The 14,342-nt window shown below is 35.2% G+C and overlaps 1 long non-coding RNA gene across 8 annotated transcripts; it reads left to right on the forward strand.

Annotated features, from left to right (window-relative positions):
- The first annotated feature begins 790 nt into the window (after positions 1–790).
- Positions 791–5,633, forward strand: LOC106768901. Of its 8 annotated transcripts, XR_002668494.1 has the most exons (8): positions 791–1,088; positions 1,425–1,486; positions 1,589–1,817; positions 2,269–2,426; positions 3,040–3,849; positions 4,191–4,256; positions 5,196–5,294; positions 5,373–5,633. It is a non-coding gene; the product is annotated as an uncharacterized LOC106768901 (long non-coding RNA). The 8 variants fall into 8 exon arrangements; XR_002668493.1 differs by lacking the exon at positions 4,191–4,256 and having other exon boundaries at positions 792–1,088; positions 5,373–5,632; XR_002668498.1 differs by lacking the exons at positions 4,191–4,256; positions 5,196–5,294 and having other exon boundaries at positions 793–1,088; positions 5,373–5,632.
- The last annotated feature ends 8,709 nt before the right edge of the window (positions 5,634–14,342 follow it).

Consider the following 14,342-nt stretch of genomic DNA (forward strand, 5'->3'; position numbering starts at 1 on the left):
TGAAAGTAACAATTTAACAAAAAGAAATTAATTGTGCCACATTAGCTTTTGATCACGATGCAGAGGAAATAAAATAGTTGGAATGAAATTGGAAGCTATGTAAATTAAAATCAAGTCATATCTCCTTCTCGGTCCCAGTAAAAAGGAAAAGAAATAAAATATGATTCAAGCCCATGATGAAACGAAACTTCTTTCATTGCTCAAGCTTCCGAATAATAAAAACCAAAATGAAAACCCCTACTGCAGTCTACAACGTCACCATCACACCTCTTCTACCAAATGAAATCAATGCTTACTCTAAAAGAAAAGAAAAATTCAATTGACATCCCAATCCATTCTTGCTCTCCGTGTGCACACTTCCTCCTGAGAAATAATGTCTCTCCCCGTGTTTAAGAGCCAACCCCCCGTACAAGTGACGACTTTCCTTGGAGTATATCCCCCTAGGATTGTGTGCCTCTTTTTGATGTGGACCAATTGCTGAACATTCTCCTGGGCCGTGTGAATGCTTGGGCCAAGTTGCTGGATTAGTTGCCTTCTTCGTGGACGTGTGTTGTGTGCTGCAGCTTCAAGAATTGTCAAGTTGTTGTGCCAGTCAAGAATTGCCAAGCTGTTGTTGGATCGTCTTTGTATATTTTATTCTCCAAGCATAATAGCAACTTGGACCGTGACCGTGGCTGCAGCGCTTGCATTCCGTGTGCACATGGGTCTTTCAAGCTTGCTGGATGCTCAGTTTAAACCAGGTCCGTGAACTTATTACTATAGAATTAGTATAGATAGCACGTAATAAATAGTGTTTTTTTAAATAAACGTTATCTATGACAAAATAATAGATAATTTTTTAAATAAGCTCTGTCTATGGCTATAATAATATATAGCGCTTTTTAAAACAAACGCTATCTTAGTCCTTCCTAACTCTCACTCACTATCGCAATTGCCCTTCCTGCTCCCTCACCGTCGCTCTCGCTCACCGTCGCTCTCGCTCACCGGCGCTCTCGCTCACCGGCGCTCTCGCCCACCGTCGCTCTCGCTCACTGTCGCAACGGCTTTTCGTCACTCTCACTCACGGCTGCCTCTCCTCGGTCTCACTCGTAACTGCCTCCCCCACTCTTGCTCTACAACTACAACGTTGTTTCACTTTTCTTTTTCCTTCCAGTGCCCTAACCTGCCATGGGTGTTGAATCGGAGATCAATGGTTTCAGTTTTCTTCTTATTTATAGTGCCCTAACCTACAATAGGTGTTCAATCAGAGCTCGAGGGTTTCAGTTTTCTTCTTCATTACAATGCCCTATACTTCAATTTTTTGCTATAAAACCTCTAACATTTGTCAACCATTATGCTAGGGAAATTAGAATTAACTATTAAGATGCAGCAAGCGTGTTTTATTTTAATGAAATCTACTAATATTAATTTATTTTTTGTTGTAGAGCAGGATTATATTGCTTATGGGAAAGGTGTGTGAGCCATGACCAATGATTAAAAAAAGCAGGTATGTAGGATGAGTAGCAATTTGGTCTGTTTTAATTTGCAATATTTCATAGTATATATGAAAGGTTATTCTCAAATTTTTAATATCTCTTCGTGTTTATAGATGTAGATTTGTGCTAGATTTTTTGATGCCTCCTTCTTGCCCTTCAAATATCAAATTGTCAATGTCATGTTTTGGACAAAATTCATCTAGCAACACATTAAATATCAAAAGCAGCTCGAAATTCAAAGTAAAAGGATCTCTGAAACCAAGAACAAACAATAGTTTAAGCTCCAACTCTTATTCTCACAAGTCGTAAATGAAGAGAAAACCAAAGAAGAAAAAGAAGCAGGTTATTACCTATGCCTAGTCTTGGGTTTTACTACATTTATAGCACATTATCCTCTTGTTACTGATTTTATTAACCAATACCAATCAATAATATATAGATTAACCCTATTGGCTAATGTCTATTTATTTAGCTTTCCAAAGGGTACTTCAGTCAAGAACTTGGTTGAAAACATTATGGCCTCTATCAAGTTTCAATATTTTGTTTCATCAAATCAATTTGATGAGTCTTCAATGTTGTGTATCATCAAATCTTATACTACACTGTAAGAATTTCAGAAGATGAGAATTTAAAATTATAAAAACACAAGAAAATTCTTATCACAACAACTATTACTAGAGGTTAGATTCATTATTTCAACTTTTAAGTTTTCATTCCAATTGTAGTATTTCCTTAGCAATCTACCATAATCTTATACTATAATAACATCAAAACTTTCTCATGTTATCATCAGCAGGAAAGAATGTTTGTTCTGCTTATGGTATCATGCATGAAGTTCCTTGGTTTATTATGATGAGTAAGGAGAAGATGAAGTACTTGCTGGACTGTCAAAGCATTGGGATTTGAGAATACCAAACTCATATACCTTCTTAGTACCCTATGAAATACAAGGTAAGATGATATAGGGACTTTTGTCGAAAGAAATGGCATGGGAGTTAGTGGATGTGAAATATAACCCTCCCTTTCTCTATTAGAAAATTTTAATGCAATAAATTTGGTTGTTCCAATTTGCCAATTTCTTTAATCAACTCTGTTGTGAATTTCTTTCTTTCTATCTAACTTTTGCATTAGAAATAAAACTTTTGGTTTACCTATTGGGTTTGGTTTGGTTTGGCCTCCCCACTATCATGTATTTTGTTTTATTATATCTTTATAGAGTTCTTGGTGTGCTACAAGTGATTGATATAAGCTGAGGTGCTGACCTAGTTAGGATTTTAATGTTGTTTGCATCTTCCTTTTCTTGCTAGCCATCATTCGTACAAGGAACTTTGCTGAGATGGATATATGATTCAAATTGATGACATGAGAGTGTAGTTAATTGTTGCTATCTAACTAAGTTTGTTTGGATATCAGTTATTTGTTTCAATTTTTCTCTTAGCTTTTCTTGCTTTTAGTCTAAGGATCAATTAACCATATATAGCCACTTTGCTTTTCAGAATTAAAACTAGAAGTTTTACAATCATCATCTAGGTTTATATATCTCATTGGTTTTCTATTTTTACAGGGCATCTCCGTGGATGCATGTGGATGTTTCAAAAGGGCAAAGTGTGTGTGTGTGTGTGTGTGTATATATATATATATATATATATATATTAATATTGTGTTTGCTGCCTTTGGTTTTATTTTGTTTACTCACTGACTTACTGTAATTGGACTGAATTAGATTGTCAAGTTACATTCTATAGTTTCTCCTAAGACATTATAGGTCCAAATGATGGGATGTGTGCATGCTTGATGGGTTTGGTGATAAAATCTTTAGTTTGAGTTCACTGTATACGTAATTCGTGAGTTGTGTCCTGTTGCAATAAGGCATAGATGCGTATATATGGACAAAGATGAATTTTTGAGTTGAATGAAACTGCTGATACTCTATATGGGCCAATTCAGTGGTTAGACCGAACTCATGGCACTTGTATATATGGAAAACTCTCACAGACCTGTTATCTCATGGCACTTGATTCCTGTTATTGGATTTTCTGTGAGAAGTAAGCATAGACCGAACAAAATGGCCATTTAAAATTTTTCATTTTGGTTTCAACTTCTCATTAATGTTCTTCCGTATACAGATTTGAAAAATTGGAGGGAAGGCCTTTTTCAATATCAGATTTTGATTATTTTGTGTTTCATTCTCCATATAACAAGGTAATTGTCATGCAGGAATTTTTTCACCATATTGGAATGAAAACGAAAAGGCAGAGAAGTATGTGATAACACCACCTACAATGACTCTACATAATTGTTTTCTTGATGTATTGTAGCTTGTGCAGAAAAGTTTTGGCTGGCTATACTTTAATGACTTCATGAGAAATCTCAGGTTTTTGTATATGCTACCTTATATTTCATGCATTTTTAATTCAAGGTTCCAAGCATAGAATGCCATTGATCCTTTTGACAGGATAACTGTTACTTCTACCTTCAATATATTTTCTTTCAATAATAAGCCAGTATAAGCCTTTTACCCCTGAGATTTTAATTGAATATACTAGTCAATTTTTTCTTTCACGACATTCATCGGTGCTTATTAGAAAAAAAAATAAAAAAGATTATTGAACCGTGAAAATTGTTGTATATGAAACATAAAAGTACTCTGCTAGTTTGAAATTAACGTCTTTGAATCCTAATTTTGTGTTTCTCAAATATGTTGTCTGGTGCCAGTTTTGTTAATGAAGTTATGGTTCCTTATCTTGTGATGAGAGTTATCAAAGTCATGATCTTGAAAAGGTAGCTACTTTTATCATGTTTGAATTTTTGAAATTTGAATGAGTCAGACTTTTGTATTATCCGGAGAAAAAGGAATTAAAAATCTAACTCATAATCAAAGTGAAGGAAAAAATGATAAAAAAATTGAAAGAAAAGAATAAATAAATTAAGCCTGTGGAAATTTTTCTTTAATATATTTTTAGTATCTCACGATAAGTACACATTTTTTATTTTTATTTCTATATTTGTTTATTCTTCTAAAATTTTAAATTATGTTTCTATTGTTAAATTCTAGTTTTAGTCTTCAAATATTTTTCGCTTTCCAACTCTGAAGTCTCTGTTCTATACCCAAAATTAGTATTAATTTTAAGATAAACAATATTATTGAATTTGGAAATAAAAAAAAAATGCAAATGTACGCATTTTTTGAATTTTTGACCCTTGCACCATATCCTTCCCAAATTCTTTGATGATTTCCCAATATTTCAGCTCCTCCCATATCATTCATCTGGTTATTCTGCCTATGATTCTCTAATTCTGTCTCGCGAACTTTCCACACTGTTAGTCATTTTTTTGATCCAACCAAATTCTCTATCCATTCACTCCTTTCCATCTTGGTGGAAATATATGCCTAAATTTATGCAATTTGGATTTGAATAACAACTTGTATTCTTGAATGGTTGAAAATTTATTTTCTTGTTGCATTGTACTGGTTAGATGAATAATTGATATTATTGTAAAGCTGGTTGAAGGAGGGTTAGATGAATAATTGATATTATTGTAAAGCTGGTTGAAGGAGTATACAGTTATACTGAAATAATGACTTATTATTAGGAGTTTTAACTTTATATGGTATATAGTTGTTTGTTACCATGCACTAAATTTGTTCGGAATTTACTGGAGTTCTGGTTTGTTGTTATGTTCAAATTATAAAGATGTTCTTAACTTTTGGTTTTTTAGTATCCAAAACAACTCAATGGCAATGAATGTGGGTATTACTTGTGTCGATATATGAAGGAAATTATCACATTTAGTGTAAGAGGGACAATTTCAATTGATGTAAGTTATCTCTATTGTCATAATTAATTTGTAGTAAAAATTTAATTGACTAATTTATATTATTTTTCTTTCTTGCAGTATTTTTCTAATTGCAGATGTCATCAATATCGTGACAATTAAATCATTGAAGTTAGGGAATATTGGTGTTTATATGTAATCAATACATGTTTATAGGTTATATTATGGTGATGTACATTCTTATAAGTATAGATAGGATATATATGTTATGGTTGTATATATTCTCTAAAAAACAATGTCATGTCATAACATGTACTCTCAATGATTATATTTTGAAATATTATTGTATCAATAATTTTTATTCATACTAATGAACATTCTATTAGACTTTTGTCTTTGTCATATTTTTCTTAATATTCTATATTTTTTATATATAATAGAACCAATACATAACGCAAGTTTACACATAGTAAAATCAATATTTTATATTTTCTTTTGAAAATATATTTTATATTTTTTGAAATATTTTATTGATTTTTTTTAAAATATTTAAATCAATAGATAATGCTTTTTTAAATAAGCGCTATCTATTGCTGTTTAACAATAGATAGCGTTTGTTTAAACAAGTGTTATCTATTGTTAGACAACAATAGATAGCCTTTTTTAAAAAAGGGCTATCTATTGTCAGACACCAATAGATAGCGTTTTTTTTATAAGCGCTATACATAGCGCCCTCATAGATAGCGCTTAAAAAACGCTATCTTTTGTAAAAAAAAGCGCTATCTATGCACTTTTTTGTAGTAGTGGCTCTTCCCTTGCTGTCGTGCTGGACTCTTCTAATGAGGGAGTTGCATGCTTGATATTTCTTAGACGAGTGCTGCATCATGAGCTGCTGTTGTGGGCTCGCCGCTTTCTTCAACGCTGCTGGAATGCGTGTGCTTGTTGGATGTGGAGTTGGCAGTAGTTGTCCGTGAAGGTTGGACCGTGATGCTTCTTGATGTGGGCCGTGGCAGCTTCAATTGAATTCAACCATTGCTTTTCTTTCTTCCAGCATGCATTTTCTTTTCATATATGATGGACGTGGCTTTTCTTGATGCAACCCGTGTGTGCCTCCTACTCCTTGCCTCATGGGTCGTGACTTTCAGCAGAGGAATATATGTTGTTGTCTTCACTTTTCCAGCACCGTCCACCTTCTCATGTGCGTGTGCAGGCTTCATCTAATGCTGGTCCAACTGCTGCACTTCTTGAAGCACCTCCTTCATGTGTTGGACCGTGTAAGCCTGGACGTGTGAAGATGGATTGAAGCTACTGGACTTGGTGATTCCCATGGGCCCCTTATCCAATTCCACGAGCTGGTGGCTGTGAATATTGTTGCCCTCTTTTACACGCTGCATGAAGAAAATAATGGGCTGCAGCTCTTCAATCTGGACCAAGGTCGTGCTGCTGGAACTTGATGGAATGAAGCTGCAGCTGTGTTGCTGTTCGTGTGGAGCCCAAGTGAAGGAGCGTGTGTGTTGAAGGTTGTTGCTTCTTTTCTGTTTGGGCCGTGAAGGTGTGTGGCAGCTGGACGTGCTAATGATGGCATCATGAGCTGCAAGCTTTTCTGCTGAACCCGGACCGGGTGAAGGCTGGCCCAAAGTTGTGTTGTTTTTCATTCAAGGCAAATAAGTGCAAAGTGTGGTTTGCACTTATTTAATTGTAGGCCGTGAGTGTGGAGATTTCAGCTGGACGTGCGCTCATGTTGGTTGCACCGTTTGCTTCCTTTTTATTTTTTTAATTCTCCAAGCTGGGCCATGGTTTTTATTGAAAGAAGAATTCAGCCCCTTGAATCACATGCTGGACGTTGTGGACGTGTAGGCTTATCTATGCTTGTCGCCTTTTAATTCTTGCAAGCCGTGACCAAGTGAAGGCCGCTCATTTTGTTTCAGCTTTCCAAGCCTAATGTTGCAAAGTGGCGTGCTCTTTTCAAAAGAATCCAACAACATCCCTCTCTTTTTTACCTAAAATGGTGTTGTGTTGTGTGCTTCCAAAAAGGCCGTGACACCTCCTTTTTAATTGAAGCACCCTTTTCTTTGGACCTAATTGCCATTTCTTTTCAGCCCAAAATAATTCTCATTTAACCTCCAAATGTCCTAAATTATAATTCCAAAATTTTCCCTACAATTAATAGTGCAAATAATTAGCTCAAATAATTCAAATTAACTAAAATAAGAATTTCTGATCAAATTAAGCATAATTAGCGAAAATGGGAAAATACCGGACATTTAAGCACAATTCCCTGATTAATTCTAGCACAATAAACTAAGTAAAATCAATAAAATATCGACTCATCAGGTACTCATCAGCAAGATACTAAAGTTGCAAAATGTTGACACAACAAATGAAAGGGTAATTCATTGCAGAAAGTGCAATGTGATGGAGACAAAATTCTTAAACTGTGTTGGTATTGTTAAATTAGGAGATGGATGGATAATTGTTGATGAAATTCCATCTACTAGTGAAATGGATCCTCTAAGGGTTGATACAACTGGCTATAAATTTTATCCATCAAGCATTTTCGAAGGTCATGTGGATCGAAGATTTGATAGGTTGGAGAACAAATTAAACATGATGCAAATATCTTTATCTAATCTTCACAAGAAAATAGACTATGCCCTCAAGATAAAACATTTTGATGAATCCTCAATTAGTGACACAGAAGTGGAGCAAATAGTGCTGACATAAAGGATGAAGACTCATATGAATCAGAATAGAGTTGTGTTTTGACAAAATTGTGTTGTGTCCTAGACTAGGTCTTTTTCATTTTGAAAAATGGCATATAAAGCCATTCTTTTGATGCTTTTATTGTTTTTCTTGTATTTCCTTGCTGTGTTCTATCAATGTAATATCTTTTCTATCAAGGAAATAATATTAGAGGTTTGAATCAATCCATATACTTAACCATTCACTTAAACTGTCAAATAAAATCTGATACTCTGTTTGATTGATTTGACTGAGTTAAGGATGAAGTCAACTGTGCTATTATTGTCATGCATCTTTATACATTGACATCTGTTATGATTTGTTTTTATTCTTGCATAACCACTATACTTCATCTGGAAAAAGCTTTTGAAAGGTTTTGCAGGAAGAACATTGCTTTGGACATATACATTTGAAATTCAACATTTGGAAAAGCAATGCATTCAACCGATGAGTTAAAGCATTCAATTGCGTCTAAACTGGGTTAAAAAATTCCAATTTTGGAATTCTTTTCTATCCTTACTGACTGCTTTAATCATTAGTATTATAATATTATCTATGTTCTTTACATGTTTTTATATCTAAGTTGAGATAATATTGTGAGATTGTTGATATTTGTGTCATTGCATATATATGTGGTTAAATTGTGTACCAATGATACAAATCTGTGCTTAAACTGGAAATTGATTTGTGATATTCTGCATTATGCATAATTGATATGTGCTTAAACTGTTTTTGAAATTCATGCATAATGACAGGGGGAGTATCACTTCTTTACACAATGTTTCATCACACACCTACATTTTAGGGGGAGTTTACATATATTTTTGTGATGAACTTGTGATTTTGAGAGCATCCTTACTATTTTGAAATTGCATATTTGTTTGATGCTTCTCTAGTTTTCAAAACTGCATAAATATCTAAGCATTCCTTTTTTGTTAATGAACAAAGGGGGAGAGTTTTCATTAGTGTATGAGAGCAAGTCTATATGGGGAGAATTATTGCATCATACTTTATCTGCTTCATGATATTTTTGCTGTATATGTAGAGTAAATGAATTGTTTGTATTGATTGTGTTATCTTTTTTTACTCTGTCAATTGTGAAACTGTACAAACATGGTTGAGTTATTAATCATGGTTGTGCATCATCAAAAAAGGGGGAGATTGTTGAGATTGTTGACAACACAAACTCTATATCAAACTGGTTTTCGATGATGACAACACACTGCTTAATAACAGTACATTAGTTCCAATGTTACATGTTCAGCTGATATACTATACTGTTTTGAACAATTATTTTGTTGAACATGTTTTGTTGATTTGCTTGTATGTTCCCTTGATTGATTATGTGCTACATGTTTGGAACATGCTTGTATTGAAATGTGTGATAAAATGATTTTGATTACTTCTGCACATTTATGAAGAAAAGCTCACAAGCACTTTTATGAACTTATACTTTTTGTGACAAAGATCTGGTTCAGTCGAATACATTGGTAATGGATTCGACTAAGCTAAAATATTAGTACAGATTTTGTGAACATGGGCTTGATGAGATTTTGAGTTGAAAAGAATTTCAAAGTGTTTTTCAAAGTGTCAATCTACATGATGGAACACCTATTCGACTGTGTTGCTGTTATATTTGGAATTTTGTTATGCCTACCTGCTCCAACGGCTATATTTTCAAAAGTTAGTTAGGATTGACTTACTGGGTCAACTGTAATGAATGTGCATGGAATTTGTTGACTGAGGAGCCTTTATGTTAACTGTTTGTTATAACTGTTTTAATACAGTCGATTGGATTAGTAGGTTATTCGACTAAGAATGACAGGAAAACTATAAATAGAACAGAACACGATCTGTTCTGTATGACTTTGTGATCTAACATTTTCATTGTCCTGTTTCAGATTTATTTCTCAGTTTTGGAAGCTCCAAGAATTCTCCAAGAAGACGGTGGTGATCTTTCTTGAGAGAGATTCAAATTAAGGAGTCAATTGCACATACTATTTGATCAACATCTGCACAAAGAAGGCGCTTCTGGTTTGATCTTGATAGGCTTGGCGATCCTATGAAGACTGTTGCATTTGATTGAAGGCTTGGCAACCTGGGAAGTGTATTGTGATAGGCTTGGCAACCTGTGAAGTGTGTTGTGATAGGCTTGGCAACCTGTGAAGTGTGTTGTGATAGNCTTGGCATCCTGTGAAGAGTGCTGGTTACACGTTGAGGATTGTTCAACTTGGGTTCAGATTGCAGAAAAAGGGATTCTTGCTGCAATTCTGGTTTTGTGTGCAGCTATATTTGGTTTTGGGTTAGAGAGAAGATTTATATTTTTGCGTGGTGCTTCTATAAATTCCTTATTGTAAAAATCGCAACCATTATAGTGCATTTGCTTCCAAGATTGGAAGGACAATGGATGTAGGCATTATTGGTCGAACCAGTATAAAAACCGATGTTTGATTTTCTCTATCCCTGTACTCTTTATTTCAGTCGACTTTATCTTTCTAGCAGTCAACTACGTTTTTCCGCTGCATTGAAATATTCATTACATGCATTTCAATGAAAGATCAAAAGCATTGGATTTTCATAATTGCGAAAAGGTTTTGTTTTTGAACTAACACCAATTCACCCCCTCCTCTTGGTGTAAAACGAAGCCAACCTGTTTCCTAACAAAGGTCTCTCCACCCAAGTAAGTCATACACTTTTCATTTTAGGGTTTCTAAAGCATGAATTTGTTGAGAAATTGTGTTGAAGCATGAAAATTTAGGGCTTTTCATTTCTATGCATGATTTGTTTAAATAGAACTGATTTAGACCGATTAAAATGTTTGATTTTAGGCTAGAACTGTGAAATGTGTAGTTGGGTGGATGTTAGAAGTGTGTAGGAAGAGTTTGGCAAAATTGTCGCTGTCACTACTGAGCGGCAGTCTGGAAAAATTTGGTTTATGATCTGGAATGGTATGCAGGTGATGCTGAGGGGTCTTGTTTTACCTTTAGCGTTGGACGATAATGGTTTGGGAATGATTTTGTGGTTTGCTAACATTAATGGTGTATTCTTTGGGTTTTTGAATTGTATTTGATGTAGGAATGACATCATTATCTGGAAAAAGACTCAAGACTATGGGGAATAAGAGGAAAGAACCTGAGAAGTTCTACTCTCACAGGTTTATCACTCGTAGACATGAGCAACACCACTTAAATGTCCAAGAAAGACGCCTGTTGATGGAAAGGAAAGCAGGATGGATTCCAGACCTTGTGCCATAATTTGTGAGGAGATTGAAGAAATTGGGAGAAGTTGGCCACATATCCTGCACCTACCAACATTGTAGTGGTCAAAGAATTTTATACAAATGCTAAGCCATTGGGAGCTAATGTTTTAGGAGGATATAAAAGCTATGTTCAAGGAAAGATCATTAAATATGATCCTCAGACAATCAATCGCTTCTTAAACACTGAGTGGGCAGGAGAGCAATGTCAGTTTGCTTTGAATGTCCAGGAGGGCACAAATTTTGAAGACATTGAGAGTGTGATGTGTGTTCCTGGAGGACATTTTCAAAGAAATCCAAAGGGTGCAGTTATTCACATCAAGAGAGCTGATTTGACACCTTTAGCTAAGTATTGAATGGCATTCTCCCATGCTAATATCCAACCCTGCTCTCATGTCTCGAATATTACACTTCAAAGGGCCATGTTCATTTATTGCATGTTGAGAGGGTGAATGTGAACATTGGTGAGGTTATTGCAAATGAGATTCGGAGTTGTGCTGCTACTGCAAGCAACAAGGCACCCCTATGGCATCCTTCTTTGATTACACATTTGTGCCATCAGGCGGGGGTAGATACCTCTACTCCACCATTTGAGAGGCCTAGAAAGGCCATAGATGCAGGTTATTATAGGCAATACTGCAGAGGAGATGAGAAAACTATACCAGTGCCTCAGAGACGCCCCAGGAGAGGAGCAGCCCAGGATGATACACCTACTCGTCATGCAGATCCTTTCTAGATGAGGGACATGTATATGTCCATGATGGAGGCCAGACTTGAGTCTATTCATCGAGGGCAGGTGGCAACAACTAAGATGATAATGGGGATGTATGATGCACCTCCCGCACACCGGTGGACTATGGACGAGTTCTATAATATGGTGGCATGGCCGCAGGAGCAGGCACAGGATAGTAGAGCTGGATAGCTGAAGCTCCAGATATGGAGGATGTTGAGATTGTTGATAACACAATTTCTATATCAATCTAATTTTTTATGACGACAACAGATTGCTTAATAATAAGCACATGTTGTTGTTGCATTACATGTTCTTATGCTGATTGATTGTGATATCTGTTGAACATGTTTATGTATTGTGTTACATGTTCCTATGTTGAATGATTGATATATATCTGAAACTTGTTTACATGCTTTATGTGCTATGTGTTATGCATTATTTCATATGTTTTACTGCACATGTTTTAAAGCTGAATATCACGAGCACTTTTATGAACTTATTCTTGTGTGGCAAAGTGATAGTACAATCGACTACATTGCTAATGTTTTACATGTTGATAGTTGAATATGTGTGCTACACATTCAACAGTATCTGTTGTCTGATTTGGAATTTTGTTATGCTTTTGCACTCTAACGGCTATATTTTTTAAAGTTAGTTGAGCATTGGTGACTTAGTCAACTATATTAAATGTGGTTTGTTTTTAGTTGACTAAAAGCTGCTATGTGGACTGAACTGTTATAACTGTCATAATCCAGTCGACTGAATTAGTAGCATATTCGACTGAGAAATCATTTGACTAACAGAAAACTATAAATAGACTTAACACGAGTCTGTTTAGAAGACTTTTTATAAACTGACAATTTCAATTATGTTTCAGATTTCTCTAAGTTCCAAGAATTCTCCAAGAAGACGGTGGTGATCTTTCTTGAAAGAGATTCAAAGAGCAGATTGAATTGCGCATTCATTGTCTGATCAATATCTGCACAAGAAGGTGTTCTGTCATTGACCGTGAAGGCTTGGCATCTTGTGAAGATTGCTAGAATTGTTTGTGCGGCTTGGCATCTTGTGAAGATTGCTAGAATTGTTTGTGCGGCTTGGCATCCGTGAAGACTGCTGGTTTGTGACCTGTTGATTGTAGGGGATAGTACACTTTGAGGATTTTTCAAAGTGGTGGTGGCAGATTGCAGAAGAGGGGATTCTTGCTGAAAGTCTTGTTGGTTATTTCCTATATTTTGGTTTTGGGTTAGAGAGGAGATTTATATTTNTGACGTGGAGGTCTTCTATAAATTCCTTGTTGTAAAAACCGCAACCATTATAGTGCATTTGCTTCCTGGGTTGGAAGGACACTGAATGTAGGCATTGTTGGTCGAACCAGTATAAATACATGTGTTTGCATTTCTCTATCCCTTATCTTTTACATTACAGTCGACTTTAACTTTTACGTAGTCAACTATGTATTTTTCGCTGCATACATATTCTGATTGCTTGCATTTCAAGAAAGTTTAAAAAGCTTTATACTTTGATTTCAAGATTGCGAAAAGAACTTGTTTTTGAAACAACACCAATTCACCCCCCCTCTTGGTGAAGAAAGAAACCAACCTGTTTTCAAACAATTGGCACCAGAGCTGGTTTTCATAAGATATTTGAAAAACTAGTCGACTCTGTTTTTCTCTGATTCGACTATACACTTGAGGATGACTTCCTGTTTTCAAACTTTTGGTGAAGGTGCTTCAACAAACAGACCACCTCTGTTTGCTGGTGAAAATGATCCATTTTGGAAAATTAGAATGCAAATCTTTATTGAATCGCAAGACAGTGATGAGTCGATATTTTATTGATTTCACTTAGTTTATTGTGCTAAAATTAATCAGGGAATTGTGCTTAATTGTCCGGTATTTTCCAGTTTCTGTTAATTGTGCTTAATTTGACCGGAAATTCTAATTTTAATTAATTTGAATATTCTGAGCTAATTAATTGCATTTTTAATTGCAGGAAAATTTTGGAAACATCATTTGGAGCATTGGGAAGGAGACAAAATAATTCAAGACTCTCAAATTAGACATTTTAAATTTTAGTTATATTGTAATTTAATTGTTTAAACTTTTTGGACAAGCTTGTGCACATTGGGCCAAATTTTGGCAAAAACATGATGGGCCCAAATAGTTGTAGGACACTTGGCAACTTTATGGTTTTTGGGTGGACCCCACCCAACCTTAAAAGAGGACACATGGCCTTAGGGTTTTTTTTGAAACATGTTTACGGTGTTTGGTATTCGATGAATGAATAGAAACATTTTTAGTCTTCCTTTATATTTTTGGTACAACACTTGAGATTGATTGTTCTTATCTTCTCTTGATTC

Source organism: Vigna radiata, chromosome 7 (genome assembly GCF_000741045.1).
Source record: "Vigna radiata var. radiata cultivar VC1973A chromosome 7, Vradiata_ver6, whole genome shotgun sequence".
NCBI lineage: Eukaryota > Viridiplantae > Streptophyta > Magnoliopsida > Fabales > Fabaceae > Vigna > Vigna radiata.